This window comes from Falco rusticolus, chromosome 2, assembly GCF_015220075.1.
Source record: "Falco rusticolus isolate bFalRus1 chromosome 2, bFalRus1.pri, whole genome shotgun sequence".
Classification (NCBI taxonomy): domain Eukaryota; kingdom Metazoa; phylum Chordata; class Aves; order Falconiformes; family Falconidae; genus Falco; species Falco rusticolus.
The window spans coordinates 90782358-90801731 of NC_051188.1; positions in this window are offsets into that span (position 1 = coordinate 90782358).

Consider the following 19374-nt stretch of genomic DNA (forward strand, 5'->3'; position numbering starts at 1 on the left):
GCCATCTTCTAAACCTATGGGCCCAAGTGTCCCAACTTGCCTTGTCAAATTGCTCTGGAATAGGTCTGGGATGTTAATCATCAACTGACGCAGCAGGTAGCTGAGCAGGTGGAGAGTCTTGCAACACCTCAGTCATAAGGGACCATTATGTCTTGAGCAAATAATATGCAGCTAGATCCTAAATTTTGGTGAAAATGGCAGAAGTAGCCAGTGCTAAGTAACTGCGTAGGGTGTGATGGAATATATAGAAATAGATCTTCAGATTGGCAATATAACCCCGCAGTCCTATGCCACTAATTGACTGCAGCGTAGGAGCCTGAATAGAAGTGGAAAGGAAGACGCCGCAGATCAGTTGTCAGTGTGCGCAGATGTAGGTTTCCCCTAGATTTGGTAAAGAGCTTCATCAGCTCTGCAGCAGTAGTGTTTAGGCATTTGCAGCTGTTAGCCTAACCAGAAGGGCCTGCAGTATCTATTCTCAGGGAACCTGTGGCTTATGACACTTTTAATGGAACGTTTGGTTCTTCGCATCTAAATGGCACTAGCCACTTTGGAAAAGAAAAAGTATGGGTGCATCCACTGATTTTAGTATTCATCAAGTTGTTAGATGGTTCTGCCAGTCCTGTGAGCTGAAAATATCTTAAAAGATGCCTTAAGGCCCATTGGTGTGGTTGTCCAGTCTTACTGTATTCCACTTGAGTGACTGGGGCAGAAGTAATGGGCACCCTGCTGTATCCTGCTATGGTTGTCAGCTCGATCGCCTTAGCAGCAGCTTATACCACTTGCAACCGAGTAGTGTGTCTATGGACTGCTACTGTTAACCAGAGTAGCAGCAAGTGAGCAGAAACCTCTTCCCAAAATAGAGGGCCAGTTTCACAAAGGTGTTGGACATGTGCAACAGCATAGGAATTTTTTCACTAAAAATGTGAGTATGCCACCTGTAAGTGGAACAAATACTGTCATGGGTGTATTGTTATAGTACCACCAACTAATGAAACAGTTGCTGAAAAGTAAGTGGAAAAAGCCAAGATTAACTCCTCTAATTATGCAGTAAACCCTCAATAGCCACCTCCTCTTTCCCTCCTCTCCCCAGTCTGAATTGGTGTTATCACATTGCTGGGTGTACGTTGTGTCTATAATGGTAGGAAGAGTGATCTCAGGCTTCATGAAATGTTTTAAACTAAACTGCTGTAACGTTACTGTTTAGGATTACAAAAGTGAAGGTTAACTGTAGTATTTAGTATACACCAATACAGAAACTAATGTATGGTAATTAAGAAAAAGAATATAGCTAGTTGCTGAACATGTGCTGTTACAGGCAGCTTAGCTTAACCTACCAATAGTTACATAGACAGATGTTAGAGAAGCAAAAAGCATTGAAGATGTGTTTCTGATTTAGGGTATGAGGAAGCATTCGGAAGAAACAGCTTGAATGCCAAGTAGCCAGTACCTTCATATTGAGAAGACAGCACGACAGTTTCTGATTACTTGCTGATATCTTCTAAATCAATTAAAATAATAAAAAAGGGAAGGGAGGAGTGTATGGCACCCAATAGTTTCCTCCTTTAATACCCAAGCCCTCCTTAAAACAGGTAATCTCCTTATTACTGATTTTTGAAATAATATTTACTCTTCATCAAATAGGGGTTTGATTCTTTTTGCTTTTTCTGTACTCACACATTGTTTGCACATATGACTGTAGAAAACATTACTTTATAATTTTATATTGTTTGTTCATATCACGCTATAACAGTAAGTAAATATCCTTTCATCTTCCCCTGAAAACCTAATTCTTCTGGGACAAAGTCCTTGAATTTATGATTTCTCAATTAATGTCAGGTACTCATGTACCATTTCTTTAGCTTAATTTTTTATTTTTCATTACACTAGTTTTCTTGTACTGATCATTGTTGACATTTTTCAAGAGACTTTTCATCTATTTCCTCTGTTGTGAGAAGTATTGTTATCATGGGAACATAGTGTTCTTCCTAATATTTTAATGTGCCTTAATAATTATCTTTTCCATGTCCTTCCTGTAAAAAATAATATTCTTTTTATTTTACTTCAACATACCATGTGGATGAACTTGGTAGGAGCATCAGCTAAGCTACTGTTTTTCCTAAAGTTGTGGTTACACCTTTACTCATGTTCCTTCCAATGGCTAACTAAGCATATTTCATGTTTTCCTCCCTCCCAAAACCGTACTTTCCCTCAAGGGGAGCACATACATATGTAACTAGAACTTAGACACACAGAAATAAAGCTGTTTAGCTGAGCTCCTGGCTTCTTCCAAAAACTTCAAAGGATCAAGGAATCTTTGGTAACTGTATGCCATCGCTGAACGCGGATGTTTCAAAATAACTTAATGTGGACATTGTAGTTAGAAAATTATTTATCAAGCCATACGCTAATACTTTTCAGAAATATTTTAAAGATTGGTTTGTATGGCAGCTACTTCAAAGAGCATACATAACTCACTAACCATAATTCAGTTAAAGAGGTATCTTATCTTTATGCTTACTAAAGCCTACACTTAACTGTTCTGTTAGACTAAATTCTTTCTTCCAGTAACAGTCTATTGCTTGTGATAAGAGACGGAGTGCCTAAGGCACATTACTAGCACAGTAAGTAGATTTGAAATGTATTGGGCATGGATCTTCCACCCCCACCACTATAAATCCTTTCCCAGTAAATTTTAACCTCTGGATTAAGAAATCCAGAGGTGGCAGACAAAGTAAGTGTTGTTTCTTGTTCCACCTCCACCACACCCTATTGCACTTCCTCAATTAGTCTCTTTTTAATCTCAAGTAATAGGGCTCTAAGTAAGTGCACTTCATCTCTCGTAATACCTTGGAATATTTCAGGTTTGGTACGTGAACTGTGCACTTGATAAATATATGAAAATAGCCAATCTGTCTGATTGAACAGACCACCTGAACCCTCCCATCCTGCTTTTGAAATAACCAAAAGCAGCTAGTGAAAAATGTAGGAAATAGGAGAGATTTCACTGTCTATGACCTTTTGTATGATCTCCCACTTCCAAAGCCTACCAGCTTGGGGATTGCCCAGCTGGAGCTCACTGTGTCATGGTAAACCCTTCCCTTTTCAGTTAGGGAAACGGGGAGTGAGGATGAGAGTCATTCAGAAAAAGTCAGGAAAAAGATTTTTGATCTTACAAGTGACCAGGTTCCACAGGTGTGCTCTGGGCATGTATCAGGAATCTGGATTGGGCACTCAACTCCAATCAGAAATACTTATTTTAGTGGCATTGCTTGAAGACAGCAGCACAAGATTTGTTCTTTTTGATCAAAAAGCAGTTTCCCCTTGGAGTCTGTTCCGTTAGTGATTTACAGCTGAGCTTCCTGACAGCTCTATATATGCTAGCAGGATACTGGAGTCATTTTAGAACAGCAGATTACAAAGGGGAAAATATGTTCCTCTTTCAGGACTGAAAAAACCCAATTCTTTTCATCACATACTAGGAAAGTGCTAGACCTTCAGCTCCAAGTTGAGTGTCTCTCTAGGCACCTGTTGGACACTCCCCACCCCATCTGGAAATGCTTCAACTCTTCTATTCCCTCCATAGAGGTGTGTCGGTGTTTGCCTTGCTAGCAGCCTGCTGAGATTTCCCATGGAGCAGAACCACATCCTGCGGTGACAGGGCTGCACAGAGCTTCTCTGAACCCTTAGGTGTTCCCCAGAACTGCTCTTTTCAATGAGATATGCAGAAATACTGTCTCAACCTCTGTTCGAACTTTTGTTCAGCATGCCATCACAAAAGCGTTCAAATTTGGTGATGCCAGTTAGCTGTGTGCTCCTCCAGCCTCTATTTTTAGAAGTTTGTAAGACCATTCTTCATTCAGCTGCATGAGGCTCCATTCAGCTTAGAGGCACCCAACCCATGACAATCATTTGGAGCAAAAAGTTAACTCATTTACCAAACACTGGAGGCTATTTAAAATGTCCTTTCTTCTTTTGTATTTACCTTTGAATCCCTCAGCAAAACTTGGCTATGAGATGCATCCAGAAGATGGGGCACATTCTTCTGCTTTTGTAGGTTGCTTGTGCAGTTTGACAGAGGAAAGTATTGCTAGATCTAAAAATGTTTCCAGCTCAAATAATCACATCTATGCATAGCACAGTGAGAATATGCCTTTGGACAGCAGGTTTGGAATAGCTTCCTTTGCTGTGCCTAGAATTAAAGGCCAAGTGTCCTCTAGTCCCTGTTCCAAGCCTCTTGTGTAGATGATGCGTGCGTGCCTGAAGAGACAAGGTGTTAACCACTGAGCACTCCCCAAACTAGAGTTCTGAGAAATTTAAACTTTCACAATATTTGGGGAGTTAACACTGACGCTCAGAACACACTGAAGAACATGGTATGTGAGGAGAAAATGAGATCGATCCAGTGGAGATTAGGACTGTTAAGTCTTGCATATCAGTCTGAGGTTCTGATTAGGAACTCCTGCCTGTTTACATAGTTTTTCATATTTTTAATGGTAACAATAATGAATGCACCTAGTTTACATAGCTGAAGTACTATATCCATATGATTTCTTCAGCAGATATTATTATGTTGTACTATTATACAATAATAAGAAATCAGAAGCCACAGAAACCTTGTTCTTTCTTGGGCTGAGCTGAATTAGCGGTAGCTGATTTTCCACTAAAGTTCCCACACTGTAGTTCTTCTGCGAAATTAGTGTCTTGATGGTACTGAAGGTTAGTTTTATGTTTATTACTACAGAGTTGAGTATTGACTACTTTATGAAGTTGGTAATTGTGTTACTTTATTTCTGTATGGTTGTGTTGGCAGAACAATATTGCATTAGTATAATTGGGATAGAAAAGGACTGGAAGCTAACATTTGTTACAACATGAAAGCTTCTGAAATAGTAAAAATTCTAACTCATCTTTGGGCAAGACAATGTTTTTTAATAAATGATCTTTAGGTACTTCCCCCGTCAATGCTGATTTTGAACCTGTGCCATAGTGTACCAACCAATACAACAGTTTGTGCAGCACATTCTGAAACATCTCAGGGCAGTTAATTTTTTTTAAAAAAAGTTTTCTTCCATAACTTTTTTTTTTTTTCAAATGTATTTTGAAGCTAGGTCACTTCCCCTATTTGATTTGCGTTAGTGCCAGCCAAGCTGAAGGAGAAATGAACTGGGAGGTGAGAAGAGTGGTGGAGGTATGAAAAGTGTTTTAAGCTGGTATAGCCTCCGAAGACTTCGAGGAAATTATGGCCGTCATTAGTTGTTAGCCTCACAGAATGGCATAGGTTGGAGGGCATCTCTGGGGTTTGCTAGTCCAACCTTCTGTGCAAAGCAGGTCCAGTTAAAGCAGGTTATTCATGGCTTTGTACTGTTGCTTTTTTAATATTTCCAAGGATGGAGGTTCCACAGCCTCTCTGGAAAACCTATTCCAGGGTTTTAGCACCCTCATGGTTAAAAAGAATTAACTTCCTTGCATCTCATTGGAATCTTCTGTGTTCTGAGTTGCGTCCGTTGCCTCTTGTTCATTCACAGTGTGCAGCCGAGAAGAGTCTGGCTCTCCCTTCTCTTCCCCTCCGCACCCATTATGTAGTTGCAGAGAGGAGTAAGATCTCCTTTCATCATTCTTTCCCACAGGCTGAGCAAACGCAGAGCTCTGGGGCTCTCCCTGGTCTCATGTGCTCCACTGCCATCAGCAGTCTCGTTGGTCATCAGCTGGACTTGCTCACTTTTCTCATGTTAAGGAGCCCCAAAACGGACATGGTACTTCAGGTGCAGTCTCAACATAATGGTGCTCTTCACTGCAGGATGAAACAAGCATCTGGTGTATGATTTTTTTGTCCATTACTGAGCTGTTGGAGCACTTTATCTGAATCATGAGGCTTGAACTTGATTCCAAGAATCTGAGAACTCCTGACTCACTTCTCTGTTAGAGAAGGTAACTGAGTGACTGTCTCAGCGGATTTGTATGAAGTGAAAAAATACAATTGGGAGGTATTACATAAAAAATAGACTAGTTTTTATTTTCAGTGCAATCAGATATGCCTGTACCTCTAATGAAAACTGTACCACGGACTATGGTGCTGGTTACTGTCATAACCACAGAGATACAGATCTGAAAACCTTTGCGGAAAAACCACTAATTCTCATGTTTTATAGATTCCCTGTGAAATATTTTTGAAACTTTTTTCAACTGTGTGTTTTTGAAGCTTGTTTTGTTAGTAGCTATTAAACTTATTTGAGAGAATAAATGAGATTCTGACTGTCGCTGCAGATTTCTGAACCAGTTAAGAATCTTCCACAAGATGACAGATTTTCTACGTGCTTATGTCTTGAGCTTAGATTGGGACTTTTGTTAAATTCAAGTTAAGGCTTAAGGCTCTCTTCCTAAGATTTCTTCAACATTCAATTGCCAAAGTTCAATCTATTGAAGTTTTTTTTGGTTTGGTTTGGTTTTTTGTCAGAACAATATGGTTGCCAAAAGGTATTGGCTGCATAGGATAGTCTTGGAAAGGTTTCTATCTAATATTTCATTAGTTTCAGTCTGTTAAAACTTACAGCTAAGATTCAAAAGTCTGATTTATATCTACTGAATACCAGCTGAGAAAAGTAAATGCTAGTACAGAGGGTAGGACATACTTCTCATACCAGAAGGACCTTCAGAGGTATACTTGTTTGAGCTGTGAGCTTCTGGAATTATTTTTAAGTTCATGTTTAAACAAAGTATTTTTCTTAAGTCTATAATCAGTCTGAGTGTTCATTCTGTAGGATCACTTCTTCATCTCTTTATTTAATGAGCTTGCAACCTTTCTTCTAGGAAAGTGCCTTCTGAGGAAATAAGTGCAACTGCTGGAATAATTTTGTTGTTATTGCTGAGAGCCTGTCTATTCAAGCCCCATTTTAAGCTCTCTTCCTCTATCTATCTGGATTTGATGGATGGACTGTTTGATAGATAAGGAATTGGCTGGATGGTCATATCCAGGTGGTAGTCATCAACAGCTCAATGTCCAGATGGAGATCTAGTGGCAAGTGGTGTCCTCAGGGGTCCATACTGGGACCAGTACTGTTTAATATCTTCATCAACATAGTGAGATTGAGTGCACCCTCAGCAAGTTTGCAGACAACACCAAGCTGAGTGGTGCAGTTGACGTGCCTGAGGGATGGGATGCCATCCAGAGGGACCTGGACAAGCTCAAGTGGGCCCACGAAGTTCAACAAGGCCAAGTGCAAGGTCCTGCACCCTGGGTCAGAGAAACCCCCAATGTGCATACAGGCTGAAGGATGAAGGGGAGGAGAGAAGCCTCATGAAGAAGGACTTGGGGGTACTGATGGATGAAGAGACGGACATAATCCAGCAATGTGTGCTCCCAGCCCAGAAAACCAACTGCATCCTGAGCTGCATTAAAAGAAGAATGGCCAGCAGACTGGGGGAGGTGATTTTGCCCCTCTACTCCACTCTGGTGAGAACCCACCTGGAGTGCTGTGTCCAGCTCTGGACTGCAAGGTACAAAACAGATATGGACCTGTTGGAGCAGGTCCAGAGGAGGCCACAAAAATGTTCAGAGGGATGGAACACTTTTCTTATGATGAAAGGCTGAGAGAGTTGGGTGTTTTCAGCCTGGAGAAGGGAAGGCTCCAGGGAGACCTTATAGCAGCCTTTCAGTACCTAAAGGGGGCTTGTAAGAAAGATGGGGACAGACTTTTTAGTAGGGCCTATAGCAACAGGACAAGGGATAACGGTTTTAAACTAAAAGAGGGTAGATTTAGGCCAGATATAATGAGGAATTTTTTTATAATGAGGATGGTGAAACACTGGAACAGGTTGCCCAGAGAGGCGGTAGATGTCCTATCCCTGGAAATATTTGAGGCCAGATTGGATGAGGCTCTGAACAGCCTGACCTAGTTGAAGATGTCCCTGCTTATTGTAGGGAGGTTGGACTAGATAACCTTTCAATGTCCCTTCCAACCCAAACTATTCTATGATCCTATGACCACTCAAAGGCTTTATTTATTTATCTCTGCCTTGGTATCAGCAACCCAAACAAAAGCAAACAAAGAAGTTACAGTTTTCTGTCTGCAATATTTAAGACAGGAGAGCCTTCAGATCAGTTTTCTAAGCTTCAGGAGTTGAAGACCTCTTCCATGTTCGAGCAGCAGCTGTCACAGACAGATGAACGGAAACAAGAGTCACTGGTGGTTCAAACAGCACCAACATTTACTGGACTACTGGGTCACGTACTGGATCTGCATGAGTTAAGGGCAAAAGGCAGGTAAAAGAACACTTCTTTTACTTGGACCTGCACAAAAGAAAAAGGAGGTCAGTTACAGTGTTTCAGTACATCCTCAGGTACTTCACTTTTTCTCCCCAGCTGCAGGACTTGGCATTTCCCTTTCTTGAACTCCATAAGGATTCTGTTGTCCCATTTCTCCACCCTGTTGAGGTCCCTTGGAATGGCAGCACAGCCATCTGATGTATCACCTATGCTTCCCAGTTTTGTGCAATCTGCAAACTCACTGATGGTACACTCTGTCCCTTCATCCAGGTCATTAATGAAAATGTTGAGGAGTATTAACTCCTGAGGTACACCACTAGTGACTGGCCTCCAGCTTGACTTCATGCCAGTGGTCACAACCCTTTGAGCCTGGCAGTTCAGTTAGTTTTCAATCCACACCACTGTCCATTTATCTAGTCCATATTTCATCAGTTTTTCTATGAAGATGTCAAGGGAGACAGTGTGAAAGCCTTGCTCAAGTCAGCATAACGTCCACTGCTCTTCTTTCCTCCACCAAGCCACTAGTATCATCTTATCACAGGGGAGGCATGATCTCCACTTTGTAAATCAATGCTGACTACTTTCCGACACCTTTTTATCCTTAATATGTTTGGAAATCCTTTGCAACGCCACCTTCCCAGGTTCTGAGGTGAGGCTGCCTGCCCCATAGATTCATGGATCCTCCTTTTTGCCCCTCTTGAAGAGAGCAGTGACATTTGCTTTTTTCTAACCCTTAGGAACCTCCCCTGATCACCACCACCTTTCAGAGATTAGCAACACTGGCCTCACAATGACATCAGCCAGCTCCATGCTGTTATAACTTACATTATTCAAATCTAAAGGAAGCAGCACGTTCCATGAATTGCAGGATTTGCAGAGAGGAAGAAAACTGATCCTTAATTGTACATGACAGTGAACTTTAACCTTTGAAATCAAGGTAAGTAAATGTTTGGTTAGCATCGTTTTTACTCAAGTTTTGAAATGTACATCTAAATACAGCTCTGTGAAACTTCTGTAAAGTTACGTTGTTACCTTTTTAGACTACATATATCAGATTTCTTTGTTGAAGGTTTATATTTTATAAACGAAAACATCTGATTTTTCTGCACTTGTAGGTGCATTAGGTGCACCCCATCAGGTATCTTCTGGTTCTAGTTTCTCCAAGTATGGCTGCTCTGCTCCTCTCCTTTAGATACATCATATCCTATCATTTCTCCATTGAAACCTAGAGTACTGGACCGAAGGTCAAATCCACAATACAAGAAAGAATTCAGGTGTGTAGAATATATGGATATATACTACCCTCTGAGATTTTTTTTCTGTAAGAGGGGCAGCGGGGGGACCAACAACAAACAAAAATTCCATACCTCTCCACCTCTCAACAGGAGACAAGCAGATTACTGTTCCCCTGAATACGGTAAAGCAAGTTCTGTTGGTGGTGACACTTGAAAATCATATTGATTATAAATGACCTTATTGTCATTTGTCTAAGATTATACCAATCACATGGACTTTCACATGCACCATAACTTGCTTGCAAGTATCCTGAAAGCCCAGTTTTTTAGATCCAAAGTATGCAAGTCCATTTGATTCATCCCCTTTACAAAGCATTTTCCCCTGTACCATCCGGCATTGCTAGAAGAGAAGTCTGTGGCCAGCACAGAGAGTCAAAGGTAGGAACAGAATTTGTTAATAGGTCTAAGTGCTTCAATTTCCTCTGCTTCAGAGGATGCTTTATAATTCCGTTGTACTGAGGACAGAATCGTAATTTTGAAATTACCTTTCTATTGAGATTTAAGCATCAAATGGACTTAAAATTTGATCTGCTCCAGTATGTCAAGCTATATGGAAAAAAATTGGCAAATCTATATTTTGTTCAGAAGCTATTATGTCACATGCCATTTATTCTTAACTGATAAAGGCAATGGCAGTCCACAGACTTAGAGGAAAATTTTGCTCTTCAGTATCTCCTGATGGAGGAAAAAAAAAATGAATGCAATTGAGACAGAGACACTTTCTTTACCCCCCACCCCCCCGCCCTGTATCATGCAGTGTGGGAAACTACTGGTCTGAGATGTCATGGAATCAATATAGTTCACAGCAGTCTATTTATATCAAAGCATTTCCCACAGACCAAAGAAGCTGGATAATGCTTTGATAACAGAAGGCCAGAGAAAGGCTAATTACTAATGTAGGTTCTCTCTGTTTCAGACGTAGCAGAAGGAGAGAAGAGTCTAGATTCAGATTTTAATGTGGTAGAAAACTAAGTCAACTAAGTTGGAAAGGTGAATGGGTGCCAGGGCAAGGGCAAGAAGGATGTGGAGCAGGTGGTGTCCTGAATGCCCTTCCTTAGCTGAAGTCTCTTGCTATAGTCCTGACTCCATAAAGTGGGTTGATGAGAGGTGTCTCAGTTATGCAACTCACCAAGGTGTTTCCCATCTGTTGAATCTTCTCTCTTCGAGCAGGCTACGTGACAATCTTCTACCGCCACTCATGAAACCAAACAAGTTAATAAACAGATTATTATAATAATAGGGCTTTATTAATAAGATGTTTTGAAGACCCAAGACATGCTGCAAGATCATTAAAATGTTGGTTGGAAGGCTGAAGGTTGTCTTTTGGTTGGACCAGCTCAGCACTAAATTATGTCACTCTTGGCTTTGCCCGAGTCTTGAGAAGTGCCAGTGACAGAGATTCCTCCACCTCTCTGGACATGCTGTTCTAGTGCTGTCCTGGTTTTGGCTGGCATAGAGTTAATTTTCTTCTTAGTAGCTGGTACAGTGCTGTGTTTTGCATTTAGAAGGAGAATAATGTTGATAACACCCTGATGTTTTAGTTGTTGCTAAGTAGTACTAATTAAATCTAGGACTTATCCCTTTCCTATGCTCTGCCAGTGAGCAGGTGCACAAGAAGCCAGGAGGGAGAACAGCCAGCAGAGCTGGCCTGAACTAGTCAAAGAGATATTGCATACCACAGAACATCACACTCAGTATATAAATGGGGGGAGGGGGAGGGGTTGGCCAGGAGCCACTGATTGTGGCTTGGGGACTGGCAGGGCATCGATCAGTGGGTCGTGAGCAGTTGTACTGTGCACCAATTGTTCTTTTTTCCCTTGGATTTTATTCCTTTCTCTTTCTCCTTTTCATTACAGTTGTTATTATTGTTACATTTACTTTATTTCAATTATTAAATTGTTCTTATCTCAGCCCACAAGTTTTACCTTTTCCCAATTCTTCTCTCCATCCCACTGCAGGGGTGGGGGGTGGGGAGTGAGAGAGTGACTGCGTGGTACTTAGTTGCCAGCTGGGGTTAAACCACGACAAATGCCCAGCTATCCTGATTTTGTTTTCTGATGCCCAGTCTGAATCTCCCAAGTTGTAAACTGTGGCAATTGCTCTGTTAGAGCAGCTGGCAGCAGCAAGAAGAGTTTGGCTCTGTCACTTTTATAATAATCCTTCGAATAGTTGTAGGCTGATGTTATGTTACTTCTTGGCTTACTTTTTACCAGACTGAGTAGGTCCAGCTCCTTCAGCCCCTCCTCCATAGCTTTCTTAATTAGCCCTCCACTGAACTCTTTCCAATTTCCCCATGTATCTCTTGACCAGACGGATCCAAAACTAAATTTTTCAGGTATGGCTTCACCAGCACCAAGCAGAGATCATCAGCAAATTTCCCTTGAAACCCAGTATGTACCTTCTTTCAGAGGAGTGTGCCACAGGTTCACATCCAACCCAGAGTGTGCTGTCACCCACAGGGCTATGACCTAGCCAGCCACTTCCCAGCCTGTACTTGTACACGGGGTTATTCCGGCTGTCCCAAGTGCAGAACTTCATACTTCTTATAAGGATCATGAGGTCTCTGTCCAATCACTAACAAGGTCCTTCTAGGCTGAAACAGCAGCCACTTCCCCTAAACTGCTGTTATCTGCAGATCTTCTCAGAACAAGCTTTGCATTGCAGTCAAGTTGTTAATGAATGTATTTGACATAGGTGCCACTATTGACCCCAGGGCGCTCTGTTGATTACCAGCCAGATATTGAGTTACTGCCTGCTACCCTTACAGCCAGTTTTCAATTCACCTAAACAGTCCGTTTGTTCAGTCCATGCTGCTGCTGTGGGGATGCTTCCAGAAGGGAAAGCTGGGGAGGATGGTGTCAAAAACCGTATTCAAATCAATGTATTACACCCACCACTCTGCCCTTGCCCACCCGAAGAGCCAGTTGTTTTATCGTAGCAGGTGATCAGGCAGGTGAAACATCGTTTGCCTTCCTGGGCTGACTACTGCTGTATGTGCTCCCTGATCTTTCCATTGACTGAGGTGAAGCTGGCTGGCATTAGTTTCCCAAGTCATCCTTCATGCCTTTTTTAAAGATGAAGATTGATAGTGGCCTCACACTCAGGCCTGCCAGGTGTTCTTTGGGGAAGACTGGGGTGGCCTGGTGAGATTTGGGTGATTTGGAGCTTGGGGTGATTCCCATCCAGCCCAACGGATCTGAATACATCCAGTTTCTCTAACTCGTTGCTCCTTCATTGCCAGCTGCCAAATTCATTCCCCATCTGTGCTCATACAGGCAGGGGTCTGGGAGGTGGCTTTGGCTGGGAAGGCAGAGGTACAAAAAAAGGCACTGAGTTCATCAGCTTTTTCATTGACATCTGTTGTCACCAGGGGCCTCCATCAGCAAAGGCCCATTTTCCTTGAACTTGCTTTTCCAATTAGCACTCCCACAGAATCTGCCTTGTTCCAACCAGTGCCCCTTGGCAGTCTCAGCTCCTGCTGGGCTTTGGCCTTCTTGATTTTGACACTAAGTACCTGACACTGCTTTTTTTTTTTTTTTTTTAATTGGGTGTCTGTCAAGTGGTAATGGTTTACTTAAGGCAGTAAGGTAATTTTATTAGTCTGGCTAATCTAAATCACACAGGAGATGGTCTTTCTGATTCTTGCAAACTTTTTCTCCAGTAGGTCAAGACTCATGAATGAACATGGAAAAATTGTTCCAACTGCAGAAGCAATTGTCTGCTAGTAGGAAGACATAGAAAAGATCCAAAATTCTAACCTAGTTAAATGTGAATAATACAAAAATCAATATAAATGGAAAGGAATTTTTCTGGTCTTTAAAGATTTAAAGGTGCAACTAGACAGTGAAGACAAACAGACCACCCTATAGGAAGGTTTAGGGTTGGTCTGCCACTGGGAAATGTTCTTGGAAGACAATCATACACCAAATAGTTTGAATTCTGGACTGAGATCAAGGCTAATTTGATAAGAGCTTAAATTTAAAAGTAGGGAACAAAGCTCATTGAATCTGCCTGATGATAATATAGTGAGAAAGAAGTATCAGGGGGCAGAGGAATGAAAGTGCCAATACTGATAAGAGCACTTGCTGATTAATACACAGTAGGAAAGTACCGGCTAAAAGTCAGCATCTTGTGGTGGCCAGTATGAAGCTATTACATTGGTACAACAGATCAGAGGATCCAGAACAACCGAGTCAGAATGTGAAACTAGCTAGTACAGAGGCCTGGAGAGGATTAGCAGTTGTGGCTGGAGTATCAGGATGGAAGTATATGCATCATTTAGGAAAAAAAAAAGAGAAAAATAAAGATGGTGAAACAGCTTTAATGACTTCAGAGAAAGAAAAGGGACAGTATGTATAAGATGGATCATGTCTGAGTTAAACTCATTTAGAGAAAAGTAGAAAAAATACTGTACTGAAGTATCAGTAAGCCTGCAGTATCCAAGAGAGCCTGTGGGCTGGATTTAGACAGGGATGTAGATCTCTGTCATATCACCTGGAAAAGAAAAGAAATACCCTTACTATCTCTATAAATACAGAAAATTTTAAGTCCTCAGATCAGAAGGCCTACCTATTCGTAGATGTGATAACAGATCGCTACACTGCAGTAACAAGATATGCAAGAGTGCTATGAAAACTTTGTCATATGGCTAGGAAGAAATATGTGGAATCCTTAAATGTTTTTTAACTACAAGTAAATAATTTCCATTACTTTGATTTGAAATTAAAAGAAATTCTGAAGTGGCAGAAATCTCATTAAATAGAAAGGCTGGGTTTAGCCATCTTAATCTTTTTCCCACCGGTTGTTAGTCGTACCTTCAAATTGACCTTGAAGACAGAGTAAGTAACTTGCATAAATATCACAAATTAATTAAAAAACAAGCTTTGAACGTCCTGATATGCAGTAGAAATAATAAAAGAAGGAAATTACAAGATATGTACTGGATGTAATTAGACCTGATTTTCAAGGGGGGAGGAGAAGGAAGACTAAATTGTCAAAGGGCTAGAATTCAGAAAATGCACTAAATGACAGCAAACCCAGTATTATGCATTTGGTACCATCCTTTACATTATTTCCACAGAATCTGTCATGCATATTTTTAACACCCTAGCAATTACCAGATCTTTTTATTATATATTTTGGTTTCTCTTATGTTAGCTACAGAGGTTTGTAAACATTTACAAAATGCATTCACTATGTTTGCTTACTTATAACTCCTATAGAATTCAAATCTAGAGAAAGCAGCATGTTCCACAAATCGCTGGATTGGCAGGGAGGCAGAAAATTGATCCTTAATTGTTCATGGGAGTCATCTTTAACCTGTGAAATTAAGGTAAGTTAATACTCGATTAATAGCCCACGTTTACTCAAGATTTGAAATGTATGACAACTGTCTAAATACATCTCTGTGAGAATTCTGTAAAGTTGTTATCTTTTTAGCATATATATTTAATATCTCTTTGTTGAATGTTTATACATCATAAACTGAAATAACTGATTTTTCTGTTTGGAGGCAGATTGCGTACTTGGTTGTAGCTGTGCTGAAGTAGGGGAGCTCAGCCTGAGGATCTAGTTCATTCTTGATGAAGAAGTTTTGTGAATAGACCCTCCCCTTCTGTGTTAAAATGTTCAGTGTAATATACCCATTGATTTAAGGCTCAGCTCAACCATTTTTCAAATGCTGCTTGCTTCAAAATTATTGATCTCATTTTAATAATAGGAGACCTTTAGACTGTAGGCGGCTACAGCCATGGCCTGATTTATCTTTCTTTGAAGCAACCACAGAATCACTGTGACCAGCATTGCATTCTCCGTGTTTGAGTGAGCCAAGCCACACGCTTGAATAAATGCCATGGTCTGTGGAATTTAAGGAAGAATGAAAATTGATTATGAAAGGTAGTAAAATTATCACCTTTTGCAATGTTCTTTCTCTCTCTTTCAATAAAATCCATCAGAATTCAGCTTCCATTTTCCTATGCTGGACAGGTATTCAGTATATTCTTAAGTTATATCTTAGGTCTGTCATATATTCCTAAAAGGTAAAAATTAATGAATGAATGTTTATGATTAAAAAAATAATTTAAAAAAAATTGTTATTAAATCAGACCTAAAGCACTGACTTACCTCCTCAAATTATCATGTCTCTCCCAGAGTTATCTTAGGGATAGTGCTCAGAAAGGCTGAGCAACTGGACTTACCAGGCATATTGGAAGGGGTGAGCCCAGAGCATGCAAATGGTCTCACTGTGAGTGTGAGGCAGGGTCCTCTGTGCACGTGTGGTACTGCTCATAAATGCATGTAGTCTCAAGACTGTATGACTTCTTGGACTTACCTGGTCTATATGTTCCAGAGGTTTTTCATCCCCAGGGGAGTCATGACTTCCCTTCCCTTCAAGGTGACTTAATTTATTACATGCAAGATGATGCTAGTTTAACCAAAAAAGTAAAAACCTAATTCTCTACCGCCTGCCTGCCTGCCATCTGATGCAGTGTAATTATTATTCAATGGTAACAAAATTTAATTAGTTTAATGCTATTTTAGGCATTCAATCAGAGTAGAAGTATCTTTTTTTGATATTCTATAACCTTGAGAACAGCTCATTATCAATCTAATGTAGATATGTTCCTCTCCATGCTTCTATCATGCATAGAATATAACATAATATTCCCCTATATGAATAGATGATGTACCACTGGGGAAAGAATGTTCCTCTTCCTGGAAAAGTACAGTGGTGCAGTTAAACAAAAATACTACAGAAAATTGCAAATCCTTCAGGCAAATATCAATCACTTCAGCAGGTGGTGAACAGAAACTCAGAAACGTTTCTATGGCTGCAGGGCAGACATTCTTTCCTTCCTAAGCAAGGCTTAGCTTCTCCTGCCTCTCCCAGCAAATGTTAAGACTGTGTCACATCCTGTTAAAGCATGAAAAACTAACAGAGCTTTTGCCTTTTCTTTGCCTAATACTGCAGTAAAGAACTTTTAGTTTAACCCCAGAATCAAAAGCAATCCAAAATTCATCAAAATCTAACTTGTTCGTATGCCCCAATGATACCTGGCCACAAATCTGCAAAGCAGCTAATAACACAGCTCTTAAAATTCATGGCTCACAAGGCTTTGAATCTGGAGAAGAGCAGGTATTTGGTTGTAAATAAGGAAGGCCTTATTTATGGGAGAACTGGAGAAATAATATGTATCGCCCTTTCAATGAAGCATTCATGAAAAAATATTGAATTTAAACCAGCTGTGAAATAGGTTTGTGCTGCGTTCTAATACTGTTTATCCCATTTTCACGATCAGTAAAACAGGGTGTGTAGGCAGGGCTATGTTTGTACACGACTTGAAATGCCTGTGTTGTCAGTAAATAATGAAGGACAAGGTGATGAGAGAGTTGCTCTCTTTCTCTGTTTTCACTTATTATTGTGAAGATTGACCTCATTATTGTCAACCTGTTCCAAGCCAAATAGCTGAACTTCAAAAGATAACATAAATGTGTGAGGCAAGTGAGAATATGCCCCTAGTTCAAGGCATTTTGGGAGTATAAAAAAATCATACATGGCATAGGATATTGAGGTAGAAGATGTGCGATTTAACAATATAGGGGTTTTTTAATATATATTTTTTCACATGGAGAAGAACTAATAGGCTTTTTGCATGCCAAATGACAAATACAAAAGCAATCCATTATGATTCATCCTAAAAAATATGTTAACGTTAGGCTGATATGATTCTCTGAATGACACTTTTCAGTTATGTAAGTACACAAAAGAAAAGCAGACAGATGTAGTTCAAGCTTTGCCAGGACGGAGCTGTACATTGAACCTGCTCTCCCATCAAGGGAACTTACAAACATTGTTTAATTCTTGTGGCTCTTCTGCCTGTGGCTTCTTAAACAGGGAGAGACACAGAGAAATTAGCCATTTCACCAGGCAAATTCAACCGCATTTTACAAAACATTCATAACTAAAAGGTAGAAGTCCTTTAGAAATACAAAAATGATCTTTGATTTCAAAATTGTGGTTTTGAAACAGAGCAGCATTTTGCTGTTGACATCTAGCTTCAAGACTGACACCACCAACACATTTTATCAAAAGGTTTCAAGCAACTGGAAAAAAAAAGATTTTCTTAGCTATCACACTGTGTTTCAGTTTATTGACTCAGTGCCCACGAATTTTTTGTGTGAGACTGATCCCTCATAGGGAAGATTTATCAGTCAATTAGTCCATGAGCATTTCTGACACTTGCAAACCTAATTTCTCTAACTCTCCAAGTACAATTATGATTTATAATCTATTTTAGGGGAATGCTTAAGGTGGTGAGTTAAGATTTCAGCAATCAGGAATAACTATAATTAGTTACACCCACCACCTTTCTTCAGTTTCTGATATATGTATTAAAACACTCTTCTTAACTTTTGAGTCATGTTCTGTTTTTCTTGGAGGACAGGAACTTACATGATGAAGAGGAGTACTTCTCTTCAGATGAATTTGTGTTGTCTACAAAAATACTTTGGTGTGAGCACTTAATTTCATGCAGAAGTTATGAGTCACTGGACATCGAGGAGTTTCAGAAAAGGAAGGATGATTTTGAAGTTAAAGCAGACAAAGACTGCCTGGGAGAACTGGATTTCCCATCTTTGACGCACAACATGACACTGGGCCAGTTGCTCTAACGGAAATACCATGGGCAGCCATTCTGTTTGCCACACTTTTTTGGGTTCTCAACTTGTCGGGTATTGATTCAAAATAGCAAAATAGAGCAAGAACTGTGGGCCATCACAGATTTGAAACATTGTAGATTTGTCCTGTTCTGTTGTCCCTTGGAAGCATTCGAAGGCATAGATGGTTTTGGTTGCATGGATACAACCACAAAATATAAAAGAAACTGTAAAAAGAAACAAGATTGTCAGAATTAGTTTACACTTTTGATAATTTTTATTTTAATGTCTGTTAAGGTGGCAAAATTAGCAGACTCTCCAGCTCCTTTCTGCCTTCATCCTCAACTGACTTTAAGACTTTACCTCTCTGCAGATTTATCTCTGGGATTTTCCCACACTTAGGTTGACCAACACCTACTATAGCTCATGTATGAATATTTGCACAGACCTGTTCAGCACCTGCTGAAAATGTGTGGTAAGAGGGGAAAAATATTTTCCACAAAAGCAACTCAAAGTGGTGTCAATTGTAACAGCATACAACATACCATAAAAAAAAAAAAGAAAAATGTTTTAAAATACAGCAATCTGGAACAAGTATTACCAGAGTTGCATTCACTGAAGGACAAACTGGGCATCAGATGAAGAAAGCAGAATAACCAAAGTGTCTGCAGTAAAACACCTTCCCAATCAGAAGGCTCAATGTGATGTGCCTAATCGAGATGAAGTTGCGCTTGGGAGAATTTCTGCATTGCCTTGTAATTCATGCCAGAGAGCTGATGGCAAGAGGCTGGCTGCAGCCCAGCATGCACACAGCTTCTCCCTGCCCTCACAGGCACGATTGTGATAATTCGTGCTCCTGGTCCTAAGAGGTGAGGAGAAACTTCCCAGTCCCATCCCTGAGCTCCCCAGGGCTGTAGGGCTGTCGGGTTATGTGTGTATTCCTTCCCCTATCACTCACAAGTGGAGCCTCACATTGCTCCTGGTGATGTGCTGCCTCTAGGACAGTTTCCTTTTTCCTTTAGTGTGATATGAAGGTACGGTAGAGCAAGGTGGGGGTGGAGAGTTGGAGAAGGACATAGTGACATCTCCAACTCTGAACATACAGACAGCGGCTATAGTCCCATCACAGCTGGAAAACCCCCTTTAGCAGCTATGGTCAAG